The sequence below is a fragment of the Canis lupus genome, chromosome 6 (assembly GCF_048164855.1).
Source record: "Canis lupus baileyi chromosome 6, mCanLup2.hap1, whole genome shotgun sequence".
Taxonomy (NCBI): domain Eukaryota; kingdom Metazoa; phylum Chordata; class Mammalia; order Carnivora; family Canidae; genus Canis; species Canis lupus.
This window is the reverse complement of record NC_132843.1, coordinates 15,657,867-15,679,630: the sequence shown is the minus strand read 5'-3', so window position 1 is coordinate 15,679,630 and position 21,764 is coordinate 15,657,867. Positions and strand designations below refer to the sequence as shown.

At 37.4% G+C, this 21,764-nt stretch overlaps 2 long non-coding RNA genes across 3 annotated transcripts in view; one reads left to right on the top strand and one right to left on the bottom strand.

Moving 5' to 3' along the window:
• The window catches only part of LOC140635059 (uncharacterized), a 47,862-nt gene that overhangs the window by 17,630 nt on the left and 8,468 nt on the right, over window positions 1-21,764 (top strand). Inside the window, exon 2 of one of the 2 annotated variants that reach the window (XR_012032405.1) lies at window positions 538-925. The exons of the other annotated variant lie outside the window; for it this stretch is intronic. This is a non-coding gene — a long non-coding RNA (uncharacterized lncRNA). Of the gene's footprint in view, window positions 1-537; window positions 926-21,764 lie in introns of those variants that run through there. 2 annotated transcript variants of the gene reach the window in all.
• On the bottom strand, window positions 12,039-20,118 carry LOC140635058 (uncharacterized). The gene is made up of 3 exons (XR_012032404.1): window positions 20,017-20,118; window positions 17,144-17,255; window positions 12,039-13,363 (listed from the first exon to the last, which is right to left on the bottom strand). It is a non-coding gene; the product is annotated as an uncharacterized lncRNA (long non-coding RNA).

The window sequence follows — 21,764 nt, the reverse complement described above, 5'->3', positions numbered from 1 at the left end:
TAATTTTGAGGAATTTTGAAAGAATCCTTGTAGGAAAGTTGGATGGGATTCTTCTTATAGTGACACGAATACCTAGGTGGTTAATTAACCTCAATTATTATGAAGCACCTTGAAAAGATGGGAAAAACAGCAAAGATCTACTCTTGGAAAGGAAATCGATTGGGCTATTTCTATGCAGGATTGTTAGTGGCCACACACATAAATCTACTTTAAGAATCCACTGCATCTCAGACCACAGGATATCTACCATCAGGCATGCCCACCCAGAAACAGGCAGCAGACTCCTGCGAAGCCAGTCTGGAAGAGAAATTTCCCAGGACTGAAAATACTGTGGTCGTTTTCATTTATTTTCTTCATTCTCCTCATTTCTCTCTCTTCCCCATACTCCTTGCCTTCTGAAAACTTTTAGAAGTTGCTGGCTTCTTTCTGGATTACTGCAAATATAAAGTTGTCCCCTAAAATACCATGTGGAAAACGAATTTTTAAAGAACTTTGAAGAACATTCACTCTTTCATGAATGGCTTTTTTTTTTTTTAGCTCTATGATGGTTCTCAAACACTACCATGAAAGAAAATGATCCGCTGAATAGTATGGCCTGAAGATTCTCTGCTCCTGGAGAGCAGTGATTGAGGACCTTGGCATAAGATGCTCCAGGAATAGAACCAACAGAGCTTGAGGATTGTCTAATGTACCCACTGGCTTTTGGGTTCAAAACCATTCCTTAAAAACAGTGAGATTTTTCATGTTTTAGTTGAAAAGTCTACAAAATATGAGAAACTGCACATTTTGATAGGTTCGTTTTTTATTTTTATTTTTTTCATTCTATGTTGTACGTTAATGTATTGGGTTTTCTTTATTTTTGGCCAACCTCTGAAAATCCATAAGGCATTTCAAGAAAATAATAAATTTTACCATTGAAAACTTCCTCTGTATCTTTCTGGTCTCTTCTACCACTCAAATATCTAGCTTTGCTATACAACTTGTCATATCCCCAAGAAGTCTGGCATGGTTTGCCTTTTGTCTGTAGTTCTCTCTGCCTGGAGACAGTTCCTATCTCTGTCTCCAACCTCCTGACTTTTTTGTCCCTGCTGACCAGCCATTTCCTCCATGTTCTCATCTTCACCATTGGGAAGAATCTATCTGTTGATGTTGTTTTTATTTGTATTTCTCTAACTGCCAGTAGAATAGAACATTTTCACTGCCACTGAGACTCTTTGTCCTGTGATATGTGTTCATGTCCTTTGGATAATTTACTACTGGAAATTTGTCTACTACAGTAGCTATAAAATTTCTTATTTATGAAAGATATTGGCCCTTTTCTTTCTATGAAAATTATGGTTATCCTGGAGTTTTTTTGTTGACGTTTCATTTTTGTTTACAGTAGTTTTGAATTGCAGTCATTTTTATATTGTCATTTTAAAAATGTATGGCTTCTCCCTTTTATTCATTTATATTTTCCCATTCCCATTCATTTATATTTTCTTCTAGAATTTTTATGGTTCACTTTTTACATTTAAATGCTAACTCATCTGGAACTTATTTTGGTGTATGGTTTGAGGAACATTTCCTGACAAATAGATATTTCCAGATAAATGGATAGCCAAATAGTCCAACACAAGTTATTGAATAAACTATTCTTTCCCCTGTGAGTTTTGATACCAACTTTATTATGCAGTGATCTGCCTTGAATAAATTCTGGGGAAAGTAAAATTGTCTCTGTTTGCAGATGACAGGATATTATATATAGAAAACTCTAAAGACTACACACACACATACACACACACACAACACACATATGCACACACACAAAAACTTGCTAGGACAAATAATTGAATTCAGTAAAGTTGCAGGTTACAAAATCAATATATCAAAATCAGTTATGTTGTTATACACTAAGAACAAACACTCTGAAAAGGAAATTGGGAAAACAGTTGCATTTAAAGTCATATTAAAAAGAATAAAATGGTTATAAATAAACTTAACTAAGGAAATGAGAGACTTTTACACTGAAAACTACAAATTATTGCTAAAAGAAATTAAAGACATAAACAAATGGAAAGACATCCCATGTTCATGCATTGGAAAACTTAATATTACTAAAATGTCCATACTACCTAAAGCAATCTACAAATTTAATGCAATCTCTATCAAAACCCCTATGACCATTTTACAGGATTAGAAAAAGTTCTACAATTCATATGGAACTATAAAATCCAAAATCAATCCTGACAAAGAAGTCCAAGGCTGGAGGCATCATACTTCCTGATTTCAAAGTATATTACAAAGCTACAGTAATCAAAACAGTATGGTACTGGCATAAATATAGACATTTAGAATAGAAAGCCCAGAAATAAATCCCTAAATTCATCAATAAGGTTGCCAAGAATACACAATGGGGAAGGGGCAGTCTCTTCAACAAATGTGCTAGGAAAACTGGATAGTCAAAAGCAAAAGAATGAAGATGGACCTTTATGTTACACTATAAACAAAAATTAACTTAAAATGGATTAAAGACTTAAACAAGACCTGAAATTGTAAAGGTCCTGGGAAAAAACACAGGGGAATATCTTCATAACATAGGTCTTGACAACTTTTTGAATATGACACCATAAGCAAAAATAAACAAGTGAGACTTCATCAAACTAAGAAAGTTCCTACACAGCAAATAAAAAATAATAATTGGATGAAGAAGCAACCTAGAGAATGGAAGACAATATTTTCAAACCATACATGTGATGAGAAGTTAATTTCTAAAATAAGAAACTCCCACAACTCAATAGTGAAAAAACTAACCCAATTGAAAAACAGGCTAAGGACTTGAATGGATTTCTCCAAAGACATACAAAATGGTCAACAGGTATATGAAAAGATGCTCAACATCACTCACTGTCAGGGAAATGCAAATCAAAACCGCAGTAAAATATCACCTCACACCTGTCAGGATGGTTATTATTAAAAACAAAACAAAACACAACAAATGTTGGCAGGGATGTAGAGAAATTGGAACCCTTGTACACTGTTGATGGGAATGCAAAATGGTCTAGCTGCTATGGAAAATAGTATGGTGCTTTCTCAAAATATTAAAAATAGAACTATCATATGCTCCGGCAATCTCACTTCTGGGCATTTATCCAAGAGAATTGAAATCAGGATCTTTAAGAGATAATAGCACTCCTGTGTTCACTGCAGCACTATTCACAATAACCAAGAGGTACAAACAACCTAAGCATCCATGAACAGATGAATGGATTTTCTAAGTGTGGTATATATATATACCCTGGAATGTTATCAGACTTAAAAATATGTGACAACATGAATGGACATTATGCTAAGGGAAACAAGCCAGTTGCAGAAAAACAAATACTATAGAATTCCACTTACTATATGAGGTATCTCAAGTAGTCAAACTCATAGAAACAAAAAGTAGAACGGCTGCTGCCAGGGGCTGGGGGGTGAGGGAAATGAGAAGTTGCTGTTCAATGGGTATAAAGTTTCAGTTATGTGAAATGAATAAATTCTAGAGATTTTCTGTACATTGTGCCTATAGATAACAATACTGTATTGTACACTTTAAAACCTGTTAAATAAAAAAAAAAACCCTGCTAAATGGGTAAACTCATGTAAAGTGTTCCTACCAAAATAAAATTAAATTAAAATACAAAATTTCGAGGTTTCTGGGTGGCTTAGTGAATTAAACATCTGACTCTTGATTTCAGTTCAGGTCATGATCTCAAAGTTCTGAGACTGAGCCCAGTGTGGGGCTCCACGCTCAGAGGGGAGTCTGCTTAAGAGTCTCTCTCTCCCTCTCCCCCTGCCTTTCCCCCCTACTTGTGCACTCTGTCTCTCTCTCTCTCTCAAATAAATAAATAAATGTTTTTAAATATATATATATATATATATATATATATATATATATATATAGAGAGAGAGAGAGAGAGAGAGAGAGAGAGAGCTCTGTGGATATTAGAGAACACTAGAAAATTGCATGTGAGGGCATTTCTTACATAAGCCTCATTTACTATCATCTTGTTGTCTAATGATGCTGATCATGTTATAAATATTTATGTATGGTATTATTTAAGTGCTATTATTTATTAAATAACTTTTTAAAAACATTTTGTTTTGTTTTGTTCTGTTTTTTACTGAAGACCATATAGAGTAGTGGTAGGGTTTGGCTGGACAAACCGCTTAATCTGCTTCTCTGCTTCCTCATCCATATGGTGTCGACCACACAGGTTTATTAAGCATTCAATTAAATTATACTTGTAAGAAATTTAGCCGTGTGTCTGACACTTAGTAATGAACAAGTATTAGCTATTATTCTCTTTATACAATGAAGTTTAGACAAGTCAAAGAAAAAAGCCTCCTATATAAAAGAAAGTCTTATGTGTTTTAGACCATCTTAATCCAAACAGGCCCAAAATCAAAATATTTCAAAGACAAGGTGGTCTACCTTATCCTGTAGTTTCTAGAAACATGGATGAAAACTCTCCAAGAATAAATAATAATATCCAACATGAACGAATAAATATCAGGTAGTAAGGGACAATAAGATTTATTTGTCCTTTGGATTTCTTTCCACTGTAAATAGAGATGTGCTCCATGATCAGTGTAAATTGTGGGAAAGAACATTCTATAAATCTCCATTTCACCCCACTAAGTCTCAGGGGACTTTGGAAGACAAACTTACTGTTAATGATCTTCTTCCCTGTTTTTTTTTTTTTTTTTTTAAGATTTTTATTTATTTTTTCATGAGAGACACACAGAGAGAGAGGCAGGGACACAGGCAGAGGGAGAAGCAGGCTGCATGCAAGGAGCCTCACGTGGGACTCGATCCTGGGTCTTCAGGATCATGCCCTGGGCTGCAGTCAGTGCTAAACCACTGAGCCACCCGGGCTGCCCATCTTCTTCCCTTTTCTACTGTGGTACCTGAGAAAAATGGGATTATTGTGTAATGCTCTAATGAAAACAAAACATAGAGGTAGAGGTAATGCAGTATTTTATCTGGGGATTCAGTTCAACGGCAGTAGTCTTCATATTAATTGAATGTGAGCTGAAGAAACACAAAAAACAGTGTTTTTAAAAATTATAATCACTTGTGTCTTATTGGAGAGCAAAATATGTAAAATAAAGGATGCCTTAAATTATTTTGATATATTTTGTGCCTAATTAACAACTAAAATTGTTTCCCCTCATGGTATTGCTGATTTCAGTTCTGTTCTAATGTTTGAAAATATATGTAAATCAGCTTTTTAATACTTTCTTATTAAAATTATGTCTTTATAAATGCATAAATATGTGCATGCGTGTGTAGTGAATTTTTTAAATGATCTAGAATGTACAGGGCATTATGAAAAAGCAATCTTATTCTTTTCATCACAGGGCTTTCAAAGCTGTTCTTTGAATTATTTTTCCCCACTCCTTGCTTAAATCTCAACTGTAGCCATAGTTTATCCAGTCTTTTTCAGATAATGAAAGTTCAGTCCAGTATCATAATTGCATATTTCCAATTTGCCACGTGAATAAAAATGTCCCATTTTTCTGTAGCTTGGAAGCTTGCAATGGAAGTGGGAGCTTTGGTTGACTTCTTTTCCCCTATCTTCCTCTACCACCTCATCTACATGCAAGCTGCTCTTTTAAACCCTTCTATGGGCTGAGAGTTTGGAGGAAGATAGGAGAAGGGAGAACAACAAAGGGAAAAAAAGGTCTTGCTTGGCTGTGCAATTGTAACCTGGAGTAAACTCTTCATATGGTAGACTCTTTATGATGACACATTGATTCTTGGTGTCTTCCTGAGAGTTCTTCAGGCTCCCTCCTCTGCAACCCACCATGACTATAGTTGGGATCTCTCATCAACAGCTCCCTTCCTCCAATTGCTAATGACCATCACCACGATTTCCTTTGGAATCACATTGGCCAGACTCCCTTTCAAGATGATACAATCCAGCTCCATTCCATTTGGCCCATGGGAGCTCACACAATTTTTGCTTTGCTTAACTCAGGAAGTTAGACGGTTTCCAGTACAATGTCTTCCCAAAGATTGGCTTTGTTATCTTGGAGCTCCTGATAGTCACAGCCTCTTCCCTTTAAGCTGGTCAAGCATCAGTCAGACCCCAGCTCTGGTCTCTCTAGCCAGGCAATCCATGTCAAACTTTTCAAATGATTCTCTTGAAGTTCCTCTTCTTGACTTGAAGACCCTCTTTCCTTCCTCCACAGGAGAAATACATGGCCAACTGTTCCAAAAAAAAAAAGTCAACACAGGTGTCTTCAATTACAGTGACTCATTTTTCTTCTCTTTTATAACCTAGAAATGAATGGCAGACTAATGCTGGCAGATGATTTCACAATTTCTTAGCCCCTCCCTGCATAAACAGTCTAGCATCTTCCAAGGGATGTAAGACACAAAGATATTCAACAATAATTGTATTTGTTCTCAAATTCTGGGACTTCAGTTGAAACTGTGAGTCAACAGGAAAAGTCCCATTTTAACATAGTGTTATATATGTGTCATGGGCTCCTACTGGTAGTGCTTCAATATATTATGATTTAAATCATGTTCCTTGACAAAATAAATTTGGAAAGCACTGCTCCATTGTTTTGCTTTTAAGTATGATGTAAGCTACTTGGTTTGAGATAAATTTTTAATCATGTTGAGGGAGTATTCTATATGCAATTTATTTTTTACCAAAAATGAATATTGAATATTGTTAAATACCTTTTGACAGTAAAGATGAACATAAAGTTCATTGATGTGATCAATGGTATTTTTAGATTTCCTAATATTAAGTAATTTGTGGCTTCATAGAGCATTATTCCTTTAATAGGATGCTAGATTAGATTTACTAATACTTTAAATGTTTTGTATCTTATTCATAAGTGAGCTTAGTAAAAAAAAATTTGTGCCATCTTTGTCAGGTTTCAGTATATGCTACCTTTTTAAATAAAAAATGCAAAGCATTTTCTATATTCATCCAAGTTATAGTTACCTTTTTCAGAAAAAACTACTAGAGTACATGCATAGAAAAATACATCTATCAGTTTTCAAAAATAATCACACTTGAGGGGGACCTTGCTGGCACAATCAGTAAAGTGTACAACTCTTGGTTCCAGCTCAGATCATGAACTCAGGGTCGTGAGATTGAGCCCCATGTCAAGGCTCTCTAAAATAAATAAATCTTAAAAAAAAAAAAAAGTAACAACACTTGAGTAACTAGCACCCAGATGGAGAAAAACCAACATAAGTGCCCCAGAATATCCTTCATTTCCCTTTCACTAACTAAGGTCAACTGCATAGAGTAATTTGATCTGTGTGTATACCTTATGTAAATAGATTCATACATATGCACTCTTTTGTATTGGTCTTCTTCTTCTTCTTCTTCTTCTTCTTCTTCTTCTTTTTTGAGAGAGAGAGAATGAGCATGAGCAGGGAGGGTTTAAGAAGGAGAGGGAGAGAGAGAATCTTAAGCAGGCTCCATGCCCTGCGGAGTGGGACACAGGGCTCAATCTTATGACTCTGAGATCATGACCTGAGCTGAAATCAAGAGTCAGGTGTTTAACTGACTGAACTACCCAAGCACCCTGTGTTGGTCTTCTTTAATTCACTATTATATTTGTGCAATTTAGCCATATTATTGTGTATGGTGATATACAGTTCATTCTCATTGAAATATAACATTCCATTGAATATATATACTAAAAATTGCTTATCCATGCTGCTGTCGATGGGCATTTGGGTTATTTTCAGTTTGAGACTTTCAAAGACTGCTTCTATAAACAGTCTAGTGTAGGTGGTTTTTTGAATACAGGTACATATCTCTGTTAGGTATATATTAGGAGTGGAACTGCTAGGCTGTAGAAAATCATATGGGATATTTGTCATTTTCTTTCTTACTGTTGTGTAGGAATTCTTTATATATTCAGAATGCAAACTAAAGAATGGAAAAAGATGTATTACTCAAACAGCAATTATAAGAAAGGTGTGATAGGTATACTCATACCAGACAAAATAGATTTTAAAACAAAAATTACTACTAGAGAGAAAGAAAAATATTTTATAATAGAAAGGTTAATTCATCAGGAAGATGTAACAATTTTAAGTCTATATGTACTTACCAACAGAGCCTCAAAATACATGAGGCAAAAACTGACAGAATTGAAAAGAGAAATAGAGAATTCATAAGTAATAATTGGAGACTTCTATACCTAATTTTCAATAATAGCACAACTAGAAAGAAGATCAATAAGGACTTTAACATAGGTGTAAACCTTCATGACCTGAGGTTAGACCAAGCTTTTTTATACCTGACACCAAAAGCACAAGTCACAAAAGGGAAACTAGGTAAATTTGATTTTATCAAAATTTAAAAATTTATACTTCCATGGATTCCACTAAGAAAGTGAAAAGACAACCCACAAAACAGGATATTTGCAAATCATATATCTGATAAGGGACCTGTATCTAGAATACAGAAGGGACCCTTACAACTCAATAATTAAAAGAAAAATGACCCGATTTTTAAATGGGCAATGGATATGAATAGACATTTCTTCAGAGAAGATATACAAATAGCCAATAGGTACAAGAAGGAGAGATACAATGCAAGAAGAGCACATTAGGGAAATTTAAATCAAAACCACAACAAGATAGCATTTCATTCCCACTTGGATGGCTCTAATAAAAAAGACAGATAATAACAAGTGTTGATAAGGATATGGAGAGGTTAAAATCCTTATGTATTAATGGTGATGAAAAATGGTGCAGTCACTTTGGAAAGCATTCTGGCAATTCCTCAAGATAGTAAACATAGAATTTCCATAGGACCCAGCAATTCCACTTTTAGGTATATACCCAAGACAAATGAAACCATATCTGAATACAAAAATTTGCACACAAATGTTCATAGCAGCATTATTCATGATAGCGAAACACAGAAACTATACAAATATTTATCAAATGAGGCACAGATAAATAAAGTGTGGTATATCCACATAATGGAATATTATTTCCATTGTAAAAAGGAATAAAAAATTAAAAATGAAATAAAACAAAAAGGAATGAAATACTGATGCATACTACGTCATGGTTGAACCTTGAAAACATTATGCCCAGTGTGTGTGTGGGGGGAACTAGTCATAAAGAAGACATGTTGAATGATTCTATTTGTTTAAAATATCCGATTCAGACAAATCCATAGTCAGAAAGTATATCAGTTGTTGCCGGGGCCTGGGAGATTTGGGAGGAGTGGGATGGGGTGTGATTACTCATCAGTACAAAGTCTATATTATGGATTTTGAGGTTGGTTGTGGTGGTTACACGATTCTGGATACACTAAAAGCCATTGAATTGTACACCTTATATGGATGAATTGGATGATATGTGAATAATATCACAAGCTATTAAAAACAATTTCAATCTTGAACAATTCATGCTTACATTCTTTAAAAGATTATTACTCTTTAATACCTCCCACAGTGCTCAGGATATGTGGTCAATAAATGCAAATCAACAGAGTAAAGACTTTGATCAAATTAGACTGAAGAGGCAATATGCTTTCAAATTTCTCTGACACAGATTTCAGGCACAGACTTAGGCCATTCCACAGGATTCTGATCTGACAAAGAACAGAACCCTTTTCTGGGTTAGATGAAAAGGGGAAGCACCCCAAACAATAAGACAACCAAGCTACAAGCTGGCGCATTCCTATCTGCATGGCTGATAAGGACCATCTGATGCAATGTGGCCTTCCTCACCACAAAGTCACAATATTTATTTTAACACCAGTGAATATTGAGTGTGTGTATATATCTATATACTGATAAAACATTGCTCTAATATGTACACAGGGTCTGAACAGGATCAATTTATCAGGGTAATCATGCAAGCCTATGTATGAGAGAGGTCGTTTACATAGTGGGTTGATAGAGTACTGTGATATAAGCCATAGAGAAGCACTATCTAATGCTCATAATGCATGATATATATTTCATAATATGAGTATTGTATAAATAATTAATAGCATGGGCTTGAGAAAGCATTAGGATATGAATAAGAGAGTTTGCATGCAAGAAGATCTGCTCAAAGACTCGCTCTTAGTAGATTGGATAGAAATGCACAGGTTGGCCAAGCATATCACACATTTTTAGGGCCATTCTTCATCAAGCTTTGCCTTGTCTGATGGCTGATTCTCCTACTCAATGATGCTATTTCTTCAGATACAATTTTGAAGTATTTTATTTGTAAGTTTAAAAAATGTGTCTGCTGTCTATTTGTGTGAAAGTCAACATAGAGGAAAAAAATAATAAAAATAATAATAGTAAAAAGAAAGTCAACGTAGAGATAAATTGCCTCATAAAATAGCAAAACAGAATGCAACTTTTTGAATTTCTAGATGTCACCATTTGTCTCAGAAATGTTCTATTTAGAAATAAGTAGTTGGCAAAATATTGACTAGTCTATGTGTAATTTATCTTTCAACCATTACTCAGTGCTTCCCAAGCACCCTTGATGTCCACCTAGCGAAGAACACTGTGCTGATATTTAGCTCACATCCCCAAGGATATCTCCTTTGCCTAATACATATGTATTAATTCCCATTAACCTCATTTAGAGGAAGGAGCAATGTGGGTATGAAGAGGCCAGAAGGCAGTGAGTGTCTGTTACGGTATATGAGTAACTCTTCCCATTATCATTCGGCCTTTATTTACTCAATGAATTCACATTGTGAGTAACTCATTTTTGAGGGCTGGTTCTTTTTCTTCCAGGGCTACTGGCAAAGACAAGTCCCTCATTCTTTCCTAGAGTTAGAAGTTACAATGGCTGTAAAAGACACTGAAGAAAAGTAACTCTGCGAATTAATGCAGACATTTGCAGACAGAAAGCCTCCTGGAAGAGCATTTATAAAAGTGGAGTTGCTGTTGAACTTACCTCGTGAAGAGAGTAGGCCCATGAATCATGTCTGCTCCCTGTCAGTCGACACCCGGGGACTGGGCATTCCCCTGCCCCACCCCCACCCACTTAGACCTTGGTGGAAACTACATAGGTATTTATAAATCTCTCTCTAAAATCCTGTGATTCACCAGTGCAATGAACCCACTTCTCTCCTCAAGTCTCAACCTCTGAGAAATTATGAGGAGGAGTCAGCTGATGGCCAATGCTCAGACTGACACGAAGAGTTATAGGGCCTGCTGACCTTGCCCTCTGAGTTTCTTTCAGTCCTCAGGAACCACAATTTGAAGACTCTAGATTTACAGTGACAATATAGGCCTTCTATTTGAGACAGTGTCAGAAGGGCTCTGTTTAAAATTTGAAAGAGTGTCTGCTCTCTGATTGGTTTATTCATCAGTAAAATCACTGTGTTCTGCTTCTGTGAAAAGTATTCTTATAGCCCCTTGAAAGGGGGGGGAACCCCTCTAGTTTTCATTGAAACAAGGAAGCAAAAAACTTTAAGGTATATTTTTAAATGATGGTAAGAAGTAAAAAAGAAGGAAGTGTCCATTGGGTCAATGGTACTGGGAGATGGGAAGGATGAGGGTGGAAAAGTGTGAAGGTTGGGTGAGTGTTTTCTCCATCCTAATAGGTGAGGGAATGAGGGTGAAGTCCTGAACAGTGGCTTGATGGGTCCATCTCAGGTTGAGTTTTTCCAGGCCAGAACAATGGAGAGAGAAGGAAAAGAGATTTGAGGGTGAGCATGCTCACAGAATATCAAGTTAATAAGGTAACTTGTAAGATCCACAATTTGTATGAAATTTTTCTTTTATCTTTCAACATTATCTTTCCATAATTTTTAACAAAAACTTTTAGACCCCTAAAATATAAATGCATATATATGCTTTGGGTTTATAACCACATGCTCAAAGTCCCACAATATATTCCAGATTTTAAAAATTAAACAAAGACACTAGAAGAAGTCAAGCCAGAGTCACTGTTATTTGTATAAAAAGTCCCCATTTACTTGATGAATGATTGTAAATTATCAAGGTATTCAACATATTTTATCCGTGTGTTTGTTTTCCAGTAAATAAGAGTGTAGTGACTCAACTATTTAACCAATGTTAGACAATTTTTTTGAACATTTATTGTTTATTATGTTAGACAATTTGAATGACACTGTAAATGTTATTTTTCCATAGCTTTGGATATTTAACGTAAGATTTGCAATGTGACTTTTTTTATTTTTTAGTTACGTGCTTTTTAGTCTTGGACATTCCTCAGGGCAAAATGTTACAAAGAGAATCCTGCTACAATGCGTAGGTTTATAGAATCTGAGGCTTAGAACCAAATCAGAAATCCAGGTAGTGTCCCTCCAGGTTTGGGAAGCCTCCAGGCAGGATCCCTGACCTCCAGTCCCCTGGGTCTTCCGGTCATTGCAGCAACTACTATAGAGGCCTTATTCAATCTTTTAGCTGCTTTGATTACAGCTCCCAAGGAGGAGACAAGCTTCCAGAATGAAGATTATTGGTCTTCCTCAACCTAAATGTCTCTATGACAGGTCACTTCAGGAAGCAACTGAATCTAAATTAGTCACTAAAGTTATCACATTATTTCTCTACTCCCAGCTGCCCTCTAAAAGATTTCTTCATTTGAAGTTAATGCCAGAAAGAAAGAGAATGCAGGAGGAGCTTTCCTGCTGACTCTATCAGACCAAGTATAGAATGTAGGCTCTGGGGGCCGATGTCAACAGGAACACCAGATTCTCCCTCATTTGTTCTTTATCTTTACTTACTGCACGTTTTGCTGCCATGGACTTTTTTATTATTCTAAATTGTGGGTGAGATAATAGTTGGTTTCTCAAAGTGCAAAGGCTAAACCTACTGATAAACTTCAGCTGCTACCAGGGGACAAAACGCCACCCAAACTGCCAAAACAATCATGACCTCACTTCCTGCATGGCGCACTGAAGGCTTCACCAGAAACTCAGAAAACCCAGCAGGCAAGGCTCTGGCATGAGCCAAAGGCAAAGATCAATGAGTCATCTGAGCAGTGCTTTGGCCAGGCCAGTTCTTTTAAGAAATAAATACATGGAAAAAGTTCTTTTGCTTAATTGCTATCTACTCAGGAGCCTTTGCTATCATCAAGCCTTTGCTCATACAAGTAAAATTTACTTCTGGGCTTTTTAAAAAACTAGGGCCAAACACTGAACAACTGAGATATTCATTTCCTCCCCAGCTAACAGGTTTTTCAGGTGTGATGTAAAAACCTCCATTTGCAGTGCAGCTTGGCCAGAAACACACACATTTAATTTATAACACTGATGAGAATTTTCAAGGCGAATACTTAAGGCTTCCTAAAAGCATAGGCTTGGGAGCTTTTGAAGGTCTTGAAGGGAACAGTAACATTTGTGTGGTTCTTGAAGTTCAAAGGGTCCTGAAAAGATAAAACAGAGTTTCAGTGCCCCATGGGGGCTTTGCATGGCTTTGGGGAAGGGAAACGAATATTGTTTGAATGGCTACCATGTACTAAGCTCAAGGTGGCCTTAATGACACAAATTAATATGATCTTGACCTCTCTGTCTAGTCATTCCACGTGGTGCAGAAAGGGCTAAGCCTGAGGAATGAGCAGGTGCTAAGGAAACCCAGGGAGGGCACCAAGTCCAGCCTGCACCTAGAAAAGGTGGTCAGCAAGGTCTTCTCTTGACAAGTACCATAAGGGAGTCTTAGAGGACAAGTAGGGATTAATGAATCCCACTATGATAAGATAGAATCAAAGGAAAACAGAAATTGAAATTAGAAAGCCTAGTTTGAGACTTGAGTCTCTCCTTATTACTATGTCACCTTAAGAGAGAAAAGAGCTTTAAGTTTCTAAAACTATCTCTCTTATATAAAATAAGGATGATAATACCCAGATTATAGTGTTGTTGAAAGGACAGACTAGATAATTTATCCTTTTATTTCTTTTTTTATTATTATTTAGGCATGTGCTAAAACTTTCTTGGTATCCTTTTATTTCTATTTCTATTTCTATTTCTATTTCTATTTCTATTTCTATTTCTATTATCTCTATCTCTACCTCTATCTTTACTTCAGGCAGAGGGAGCAGTATGTGCAGAGTCATGGGGACCAAAGAGACTGGTGTAATCCTTAGAACTGAAAGTGTCATAATCCCTCCATCCTAGAACAATCTGTGTACATCTAGTGTGGCCATTTTCCTTCTTCTCGTTTTGCCCAGAATTATGAGACAAAGAGAGACAAGGTCATGGCAAAAGAAGAGACTGCAGAAGTAAGTAAGAATCATGATCTATGGGGTTTAGCTGGTTTAGAGAAGAAGTAAGACAGATGTGGAGAAGAAAGATCGGCTGAAATTGTGGTGGTCTTAGTGAAACAGAAGAACTTGTGATGTGAGTAGCTGGAGTGAGGGTGCTGGCAGGACCCAGAGGAGTAAATTTCCTTTAAATGTGAGATTTCATACATCAGGAAATTCTGAGGGATGCAAGGAACAAGCACAGCCCAGAGAGCACAGAGCTGAAATGGAGTCCTGGCAAAGGCCACTGGACCAAAAAAAAAAAAAAAAGGCCACTGGACAAAGAGGTCAAGAGCATGATTGACTAGAGTGTTGGGCCAGTTTGTGAGTTGGACTTTGAAAGTCTTTAAACTGACAGGATTCACAATGGAAAAGGTAAATACCAAACTCTTCTCAAACCTCTTCCTGAATTACTAACGTGGATGAGAGATATCACTGTCTACTCAGTTATCCCAGCTGGGAACGTAGGCTTTATCTTCAAATTCTCTCACTCCTTCACCGGTCCATCCAACCAAGGAGCCCACTCATGGGGGCTTTTGTACAACAGCTGTAGACCTCTAGCAAAAGGAGAAGTCTTGTAGAGCTCTGGTTATAAGGTTGCAACCAGGCAGACCTAGGAGAGTATTGGCTCATCCTTTTCTGGCTGTATCAATGTGGGCAAGTGACCTACACACCATGCTTCATTTTTCTTGTTTGGAAGAGAAGATAATAATGGTATCTGCCTCAGAGAACTACAGTGAATTATGAGGTCGTATACATAAAATGTAGTGTCTGGCACACAGTAAGTACTCAATAAATGCTAGTCATTGATGTGGTAGTGTTAGTGGTGCTTTAGAATGCTATAGCAGACATGGAAAACTTCCAAAGACATTCCAATTCATGGAAAACCAGAATTATTCTTTGCTTGTAGGAGAGAAAGAATGCCTATGTTGGGTAAAAATGAAGTATATTAGGAATACAGTAAAGGATGCATTATAGGGAATGATGGGGATTGAAGCCTGAATAGACAGAGGGAAGCTTAGAGAATTCACTGATGCCAGTCAAGACAAGAAACCAGATAGGTGAGAAGAAGAAAGTGGCCAGCAGGGGCAGTAAGATTGAATTCTGTGCCTTCTGGAGAAGAGTTTAGGAAGAGAGAGGGCTAGCAGACCACCATTACTATCTATCTTAAGCAAAATAGTAGCCAGAGGGGATATGGACCAAGAGGGTTTCCCAGGCAGCCTCCAAGACCAGCTAAGTTTGAGGAATCCTAGAAAATCTGGAACATTAAGCATTGACACCAGCACCTAAGAAGCATGCTGGTTACCAGTGAGATGTATGGGCTCTGCAGACTGGTCTCTGAGAAGCACTACAAGCTGTTTAATATCCCAGATTTCAGCTCTGTATTGTAAATTTCCCTACATGTTAACATTTCTGAAATTAGAGCATGTCTTGTTGTGATTGTCTCCCCCCAAGTGCTGTGCATTAAATCCCTAGAGCCACCATCAATGGCATCTTAGATTCAAGGAAACACAAAATATGTCACAATAGTATTAGTTAAGTGAAATGTGCTAAATTTCTATAACTCTATGGCATTTGATCTGTAAGTCACATATTCTGAGGGATGCTAGGAAATATAAATATTCTGACCAATAAAACTAATGCTGTTAATTACCTAGAGAATTCATGTTCAAATCAATTGATTGGGAGATTATGCACAGTCAGGAAATTGACTCAATGGAGGTGATAATAGCTAAGAACCCCCACTGCCTGGCCAGCTAGAGTGGATGTCTTCCTACTCCCAGCCTAGGGCTGCCTTTCCAGTAAGTCCTTCTAGATATCTGCAAGTTTAATGCACAAAAGCTTTCCCATTCATTCTGAAGCCTTGACAAATGTGCCTTTGCTTATTGGGGCTTCCAAAAGAAAAGATTAAATGAAATCTGAATGGAATACAAATAGTTCTTCCTTTCAGGTATTTTATTCTCTGAGAGCTCATGCCAGAAAACAAGCTTCCTTCATGATCACCAGGGAGCCCCCACTGGTATTGGTATTCTAATGGCTGGAGACATCCCCCAGGTTCCCTCTATCAATTCATATGATGGTATATATATTTAATCAGTTTCCACCATGTTCCTGGAAAGGCATTTAGCTGGCTGCCAACAGGCTCCTCCTCCTGCTCCCATACACCCATGAAGTCAGTTGGCCGAGCCCTTGATTCAACTACAGGGGCTCTGTAATCCTCTTCCTGAATTTTCTCCCGGGCAAACCAAGCTTCCCATCATGCATGAGCTCATTGTTCTGCCTCTCAAAATTTACCTACATGAAATCACCCATACTCTCTTCATGTATAGGCCAAGCAAGTCAACTAGATATATATTTTTTAATTCATGGAGGCTAGCATCATTCAAGAAAAAGAAGACTCTGGGTAGAAATGAAATAAAACACAATGAACTGTGGCTGGCTGGCTCTGTAAAGGGGAATTGTGGCACAGCAAAGAGAAACAGCCTTACAGAGAAGGAAAATCAATTTTCATTAATGATTTTGAGTGTGCCATTGGCCTCAAGTTAATTATTTATTCGCATGAGGGTTTAGATTTATCTCATGGATATGCCAGATTATTTGAAAGGGTTTTAGTGCCTTTGACCTATGCTCAACGAATCTTCTTGACCCATATTTCATTTCACATGCAAAATCAGTAGGCAGTGTATCGGTCATTTTTTTCTAGTTTATTCATTAATCCCATCAACTAATAATTAAAGAGGTTTACTATGGGCTACATGTTATTCAAAGTTCTAGGAATAAAACTGTGAGCAGAATATAGTCTCTACCTTCATGGAGCTTGACATTCTAACAGTGGGAGAGACAGGTGACCAGCTAATAAAAAATAAATGTGAACACTTGATGTGAAGTAATAAAATGCCACCTTACCTCTGGCTGTGTCTTTGAGAAACTCACAGCCCCACTCAAATCCTGAAGAAAACATCAGACAAATTCCAATAGAGGGGCATCCTACAAAACACTTGACCAGTTCTCCTCAAAACTGTCAAGGTCATCAAAAATAAAGAAAGTCAGAGAAACTGTTAGAACCAAAAGAAACCTAAGGACACATGATAACTAAATGTAATGTGAAATCCTGGATGGGGTCCTAGAAGAGATAAAGAACATTAGGCAAAAACTAAGGCAATTTGCTTTTTTTTTTTTTTTTTTTTTGGTACTGTCTGTATCCAACATGAGGCTTGAACACATGACCCCAAGATCAAGAGTCACATGCTCTACTGACCAAGTCAGCCAGCCACTCCAAAAATTAAGGAAATTTTAATCAACTACGGACTTCAGTGAGTTACAAATAAATGGATATAAACATCACAATTTCAGATAGTAATCAGTCTGATTAGGAAGACTGCTGAAGAGCAGTGAGGTGAGACAGGCTTCCCTGAGAAGGGGACATTCCAAGTGTTATGGGAATGATGAGAAGAAATCCACCTGCAAAGTGAGGAAGCACATCTGAAGAATGGGAGCAAATGAAAAAAGGCCCTGAATTAAGAATCACCTGGTATGTTCAAAAAACAAGTAGAGAGCTTTGTGTGCCCAGAACCTGGCAAGTGAGTAGAATAAGAAGTCACTGGAGAAACTCCCCAGGTTCTGGAGGCCATGGATGGTCTTCTAGGTCAAGCTAAAGGTATGAAATTATTCAGAGTTACTGGTGAGTTTTAAGCAGGAAAGTGGCATGATCTGACTTATCTTTGAAAAACATCACTCTAGGTGCTGTGCTAAGAACAGAGCATATCAGAGCCTGTCAGGCACTGGGCAGAGAAGTAAACGGGGAGTGACTGTTAAATAGGCATAGAGTTTCTTATGGTGATATTAATGTTCTAGAAGTAGATAGTGGTGATTGGTTGCACTACATTGGTAATGTACTAAAAACCACTGAATTGAAGACCTTAAAAATGGTTAAAATGGTGAATTTTATGTTATAGGAGTTTTATCTCAATTTTTGAAAGAATAGATTATAGAAATGGGGGCAAGCATGGAAGCAGGTGGTTCAGCTACAAGGCTATTCCCTAATACAGGAGAGAAACAATGATGTCTTGGACTGGAGTGACAGCAGTAGAACTAAAGAGAAGTGTCTGGATTTAGACATATTTTGGAAGGAGAGCGGTAGGATTACTTTAGAGTTCATGTGTGTGGAACAGGTTATTGCAGGAAATCATGAGTGATGTTAAGACCGTAGGAGAGACACTTCTGACTTCTAGTTTATTTTAAGACTTTCTAGTATGGGTTTTATACGCCAGATGTTAGTACACTTAAGGATACAAATGATAGAAAACACTAACTCTAAATGGGTTAAATAGTAGGAAATTTACTAAGAATAAATCCAATAGTAGTAATGGCTTCATGCTGGTACAATCAGTGGCTGAGCACTTCATAAAGGACCTGGGTTCTTAACATCTTTCTGTTATGCTTTGCCCTCATCTAGCCTGTCTTCATGGCCTTAAGATGGCAACAGCAGTTCCAGGTGTCACATTCAAGCAAGAGCAAGACAATGACAAGGGGAAGAAATGGCATCTCTTTCTATTTAGCTTTCTTAGAAGCAAAGAATGTAGACAGTCCCAATGACTTCTCAGCATGTTATGTGTCTTTCTAATTTTATTTTATTTTTGCCTCATGGAAAACAATTATGTATTTATTCAATGGAACTGAGCTACAGAAAAAATAAAGAGTAACTGGAGGGTGAAGGTAGAGGAAGAAAAAATTAGAAGTTTAAAAAAAGTGGCTTTTTTTGAGGGGGGGTCTGTCTGTGTTTGCTGTGGTACTGCTCACACATATCTTCCCATGAACAACAGCATTCTGGGCTGTTGGTTAATGAAGAGACTCAGGTTTTTTTCTCACATTATCTGAGATTCAGCATGGGAAATGGAATTATCATGGTTAGCTCAAACTATCCAGGATCTATCTCCTAAAGCTGGGGATGAGGTTCAATTTCCTCTGAGGTACATGGCAATGGGAAGATGACCAATGGCTAAACAAAGGTGTAGGGTGGTTATTTGGTAGGCAACTAACAGCATCTGAGCCATGGTGGGTGAAAGGAAAAACAGGGGAGGGGGTTAAAGAATGTATTCATTATAAATAGGGAGAGGTGCAGAGAACACAAAGTATATTATTGTATCGCCAGAAATATGTCTGATAACTTCACTATCCCTATATATTTCTTAAAACTAGAGAAAAAGCATTTTGAATAGCCTTGAACATTTGATAAGAACTTGAGGTTCCTAGAAAGACTTAATAGAACAAAGGCAAAACAGGAAATCAAAGAACAGTTTAATAATCAAGGTTTGATAATAATGGTTTAACAATAATGGCTATAATCACTGAGCATTTCCTATATGTACAACACTTTTCTCCATACTTAACATATAAAATACCATTTAATTCCCAAGATGCCTTATTACTACATTTTCACTTTATAAGTGAGGAAATGGAGGTTTTGAAAGTTTAGGACAATTTATCACACAATTGAACCAGGATTTAAACCCAGACTCCAAAGCACGCATGCTTAAGCGCTGAGCTTCCTACACATCAAGCGTCAATCTAGACTTGAAAGTTTAAACTTTAGAGCAATATTTCTAAACCAACACCCCCTTTATGGAAAGAACAAAACATGTCCTGCCATCCTCAAAGAGACTTTGATTTTGATTACTTATCTTCATGTATAAAATCAATAGATATCTTCTTTCCTTTTACATGAAATTGACTTGCATTTTCAAACCTTCCCCCCTTCCCTGAAATTCTGTTATGCTTACTGGATGGTATGGGGGGTGGGATCCTCTTCTGGAGTGTGAATTAGTCTTCTAGAGCATTTGGGGAGGTATCTATGAGTGGAGGTTCTAAAGGAATTCTGGTCCTATTGGAATTCTGGTCCCAATGACCTATACTGGCTGTCCATATACTTACCCAAGTGAGCTAGATCATTGCTCAACTTTCCACTTTAGCTGAATGGGTTTGGTCTTGAGGTCAAAGACTTCCTAGAGCTGACTCTTGATTTTTTTTTTAATTTTTTAAATTTATTTTATGATAGTCACAGAGAGAGAGAGAGAGGGGCAGAGACATAGGCAGAGGGAGAAGCAGGCTCCATGCACCGGGAGCCCGATGTGGGATTCGATCCCGGGTCTCCAGGATCGCGCCCTGAGCCAAAGGCAGGCGCCAAACCGCTGCGCCACCCAGGGATCCCGAGCTGACTCTTGATTGTGTAAGAGAGGGCAAGCCACTAATTCTCTCATTTGTTAAATGGAGAAAACATATGATACTTAATATCTCCAAAGTATAAATGGGGTTAATTATGGTTCAACCACTATTGGAAACAAGAATTTTTGTTTCTCAGAAGATTGTTCTCAAGGGATAGAAGATACATTCCTATTTCCTCCAAGAAGACAGGTGAGACTGAATGAGTACTTTTGCTTGTTCTCTCTCTTTTTGTATAATTATTTCTTCAGGGCAAGGTGTGTATTGCTAATAGTCAGCACTTGTGTGAAATTAAACCATAAACACAACAGATAAGACGCACAATATTAGATTGGACAGTTTCCCCCACTCAGTAGTGGAAGCTTCACATGAACCCACAGGACTAACCCTGCCTCCATATCTGTGATTTATCTATGTCCAGTTAAAGATCATTCAGAATTGCCATCCAATTTAGGAATGCAATTCCTAAATGGAACAATAAATATTAATTTCATAGCTGCCTCTGAGTCTGCACAGATGGAGACTTAGCACAGACTCCTCTTAGCACAGGTGGATCATGTCATTATAGTCACACATCATTTCCCCACCATAGGTGAGTGGATGACAGTTGTGTGGGGCTTTGAGTGGAGCCTGTGTGCTAATATGAGAACTTAACCAATTTTTTAAAAATTATGCCTGTATTTGGAGATCAAGTTCTTGCTTCTTACAATACTGTGCTAGGCATGATGTTCTTGTGTCGTCTGTCCCTGTTAATATTCCTTGGAACACTGCTTGGCACACATGTACATGTAAGTACTCTGTAAGTACTAGTTATTGTCATTCCTTTTGTTGCCCGTGTCTTTGTTAGGCAAAGACCTAGAATGGAAAGCAATGCAAGACTGTTAGTCATCAAACATCTCTGAGGGTTGTTCCTCAATGAAGGCTATGCCATATTCTCTCTTAGATATTTATGAGCTGTTGTGAAGAGGCATCTACAGTTTCCTCCAATTCTCTCCTCAGGTAAACAGTGGTGAAACAGGTGCATAAGAAGAATGATATTTATCAAGGTTTGGCCACTCAAGGGAAAGGTTTGTTGTGACATTCCCCTTTTCTCTTCTGAGGAAAGGCAATCTGGCTGTTTATCTCCTTGATCTGTCCAAGATCTGTCCATGATTCTCTGGCAGAGAATCATGGCTGTTTGCACAGTTGGCTTTGAGGAAGTGTTCCAGTTTTAATGTCCAACAATCTACAGGGGACCGAGAATGCTAGCATCACTTAAGACCTATCATGAGCTTGAAGGCACCTCATTTGGATATTAAGTACAGGCTCT